At 42.5% G+C, this 4,267-nt stretch overlaps 1 pseudogene; it reads right to left on the bottom strand.

Annotated features, from left to right (window-relative positions):
* Positions 1-652: 652 nt before the first annotated feature.
* Positions 653-1,214, bottom strand: LOC116597057 (annotated as a pseudogene).
* Between the last annotated feature and the right edge of the window lie 3,053 nt (positions 1,215-4,267).

Below are 4,267 nucleotides of genomic sequence, written 5' to 3'. Positions count from 1 at the left end.
AACCCTGACATGTCCGTAACCCATTCCACAAAACCTGGGGTGAACAAGCATCCTGGAATTCATGGATCTGGGGGATACAGCCAGTCAATGGACATCAGGCAGAAGAGACTTTCAAGGGGGAAAAAAATATCTCATCTGAATTCCCAGCATTAGCTCATTCCACGCACCCTTCCAGTATCCCTGCCTCCCACCTGGGGCTGACCCTACCCTGGGACCCCCCACCCCAGCCCACAGCATGTACTTAGCCAGCAGGGAATTCTGCAGGTCAATCTCACCTTCTTCTGCCCCACCTTTGCATCCCAGGGCAGATCGGGGGCCACCCACAAAGAGGTAGCGCCACCCTCACCCAGTGATTGGTCAGGGAGGGTTATGCCCTGAGCCTACTGGATGCGGCTTCTACCTGCACAAACCACCCACCCTTAAACTCATGCCTCCCTGCTACTGCAGGCGGTCCTGGAGGTGCCTCCTGCCCCAACACCTGGCTGGGCCATGCAGGAACAGGCAGAGTTTTCGGCACCCCCTCCCCCGCCGCCACAGGGCCCCTTCTATGGATCCCTCTAGCTGCACACCACTCTCAGAGACCTGCCCCTTCCTTTCCTGAACCAGCTCTGCCTGTGGATCTGTGCCTGGCTCCCAGCAAGGTCAGCTGTTCTCAGACCTGAGGCTTGGGCTTTAGGAAATGCAATGGTTTCCCACATTTCCAAGGCAATTTTTTTTTTGGAACGAGAACTAAGTTTATTTGTTCATTTCTTGCATTGAAGTATTCCTTGATGACAGTCTTTGCCTGAGACTCTTTGCCATAGTCCTTAACCACCATACAACTGCAACCAACCACTTTACGAGGTTTTCCCTCTCTGTCAGTTTTACAGAGACCTACCCATTCCCCTACTTTCTTGTTGTCATCAATCTTGATTAGGTTGATTTGGTGTTCAGCATAAAGGGCCTCCATCAACTTGAGATATATAGGTTCATCACAGTTGGATGCAAGCACACAAAGATGGGCTTGGTCCTTGTCTAAGGATTTGACAGCTTCTCGAATTCCACATGCTAGGCCATCATGGATGAGGGCGGTCTTCAGCAACTCTTATAAAGCAGTATTAATGACCATTACACCTCCAGCAGCAATGCCTTCCTCAGCCATGGTGGTAGATTATGAATGTAGCCGGATCTTGACTGCACCCTAGCCTCTGCCTCTGCACGACTTGGTGGTGGCAGGGAAAAAGCTCCAAGGCATTTTTAAGACCCAAAAAGTAATGCTCTGAGTGGGAAGAGCTTCACATTTTGGTCTCACCCATGGACTGCATAGTGCTTCTTAGACCTTCAAAGCATCCTTCTAGGATGAGCCCATATGTGCTAGAATATATATACATATGCTTGGTTCTTCACGGAAGCTCCAGGATGACCAAGAACAGCCAAGACTCTGTGCTGTTGGAGTTGTGAACCAGGAACATTTTTCAGTTAAAAGGAAAACACATTGTGGGGCACCTGGGTGGTTTAGTGAGTTAAGCCTCTACCTTTGGCTCAGGTCATGATCTCAGGGTCCTGGGATGGAGCCCCTCATCAGGCTCTCTGCTCAGCAGGGAGCCTGCTTCCCATTCTCTTTCTGCCTACTTATGATCTCTCCCTCTCTGTCAAATAAATAAATAAAATCTTAAAAAAAAAAGAAAAAGAAAACACATTGTTATTGTTGACACTAAATGAACAAACCTTTTTAAACATTTTAGAGAGAAAGGAAGAAGGTTTTATTCAAACTCAAGTCAAGACAGCTGCCTGAGAGACACAATCTTCACAAGGAAGGGAGTGCTCCAGGGAGAGAATATTTGGGGCAGGTTTACATATTTATTCTGTTTTGTTTTACATACAGAGTTACAAATCATCATAAGGAAGAACATTCCAGAAAGTTACAGGCTTTTTCTTATGTTTTCAGTATGTGCAAGTCAGTATGACTTTAATCTTATGGGAGTAGGAGAGGTTTTTTGTTGTTGTTGTTGTTGTTGTTGTTGTTTTTATCTTTATGTTTGCAATGGCATTTTTTGATTATCTTTTTCTTCTTGAAGTGGATGTACATCATGTGCTTGGGACAGAAATAGGGCTCATGCTCTAAGGTTTTGCCCAGTCATTTTGATCTTGGTAAAATGTTAAAGGATAGCTTCCCTGGGAGCACAGGATCTGGACCCATGGATGATAAAGGATAAAAATTTCCATTATCATTATAATTACTACTAAAGGGAGGAACTTGAGACAAAAGCAAATTTAACAATAGTACCAAGAAATCAAAATGATGCCTACAGAAGGTTACTTGTGCCATGGTCAACACATGTAACAGAGATGTTCAGGGACACTGGGCTCCTCCCTTTCTCCTGCACAAATCTCTGAAGCACACAGATAATTTAAAGTCTGAATTTTAGAACCTCCTGGCATCTTAGAGATGTCTGGCACCATTTCCTTGGACTACAGAATAAAACAGAGTAGCTCATTGTCACAATACTAATTTAAACATGAAGTCCCCCTAAAGCTTGGATACACTGCCTAAGTTCTTTCCCTGCAGACTGGACTAATATAAGTCATAGTCATACCACATAAACTCTACTATGGTTGGGAAGCAAATAATTGTAGGTAAGGGAATATTTTAGCCAAGTTTATAAGCATTGTCTCACTTTGTAGAAGAGGCTGAGCTGAGTGTTTTTATTTTATTTATATTACTTTTTATACCAAATAAAAATATATTTATTCCATAAAATGATATAAAAAGAAACCTTTGTAATCCATCACATTTTGGTATAACATTTTGGTATTAACCTTTTGGTATATATCTTTCCTAATTTTTATGTATATATTTGGTTAAACCAAAATGGCAGCTTTTATTTGCTACTCCTTTTCTTGAAATATACTGTGGGGGCACCTGGTTGACTACCTTCAGCTCATTTCATGATCCCAGGATCCTGGGATCAATTCCTGCTTCCAGCCTCTTGCTCAGTGGGGAGCCTCCTGCTCCCCCCTGCTTGTGCTCACTCACGCTCTTTTGCTCTCTCTCTCTGACAAATAAATAAAATCTTTAAAAAAAAACTGTTATAGGGGCGCCTGGGTGGCTCAGTGGGTTAAGCCGCTGCCTTCGGCTCAGGTCATGATCTCAGGGTCCTGGGATCGAGTCCCGCATCGGGCTCTCTGCTCAGCAGGGAGCCTGCTTCTCTCTCTCTCTCTCTCTACCTGCCTCTCCATCTACTTGTGATTCCTCTCTGTCAAATAAATAAATAAAACCTTTAAAAAAAAAAAACTGTTATATTGTCCTCATAGTTCTGTCAATTTCTATTCCAGTTAATACTTTCTCTGTAACTTCACCCTTAGCTTTTCTAGGGAAACCTAACCTTAAAATATTCTTCTTGCTTAAACTTCACCAACCATGAAATGAATGTTTAATTATTATGGAGTTGTCATGACTTCTTCAATTTCTTAGCAATGATCTGTGGTAAATATTTGATAAGCCCAAATCACTGATTTTCTAAAGGTCTAGTAATAATTATAGTAACAATTATAGTAATAACAGCTACATTTCACTGAGAGCTCACTACTTTACTGGCACTGTCTTAAGCACTTTAAGTCTTAATCTTTTTTGATAACAATTATTGTCAACTTCATCTTAGGGATGAGGATACTGGGCCTCAGAGAATTAAGTAGCTAAGATTTGTACCCAGGTCTAACTCCAGAGTTACATTGGTTTTTTCTTTTTTTTAAAGGTTTTATTTATTTACTTGAGAGAAAGAGAGCATGCACACACAAACTGAGGGCAGAGGGAGAGGGAAAGTGAGACTCAGACTCCCCACCGAGCCCAATGCAAGGCTTATCTCAGGACCCCAAGATCAAGATCATGACCTGAGCCAAAGGCAGGCACTTAACCAGTTGAGCCCCTAAAGTTACATTCCTTTTAAAAAATTTTTATTTTAGGGCGCCTGGGTGGCTCAGTGGGTTGGGCCGCTGCCTTCGGCTCAGGTCATGATCTCGGGGTCCTGGGATCGAGTCCCGCATCGGGCTCTCTGCTCAGCGGGGAGCCTGCTTCCTCCTCTCTCTCTCTCTCTCTGCCTGCCTCTATGCTTACTTGTGATCTCTCTCTCTGTCAAATAAATAAATAAATAAATCTTTAAAAAAAAATTTTTATTTTATATGTGATTTCAGTCCTGGCTTACAGCACACTCTGAACATACCAGATCTTGAATCAATTTTAGAAAGATACTTCTTTTTTAGTATTTTATTTTTATTTATTTATTTGATA

This window comes from Mustela erminea, chromosome 8 (genome assembly GCF_009829155.1).
Source record: "Mustela erminea isolate mMusErm1 chromosome 8, mMusErm1.Pri, whole genome shotgun sequence".
Lineage (NCBI taxonomy): Eukaryota > Metazoa > Chordata > Mammalia > Carnivora > Mustelidae > Mustela > Mustela erminea.
This window is presented reverse-complemented; position numbering and strand designations above follow the sequence as displayed.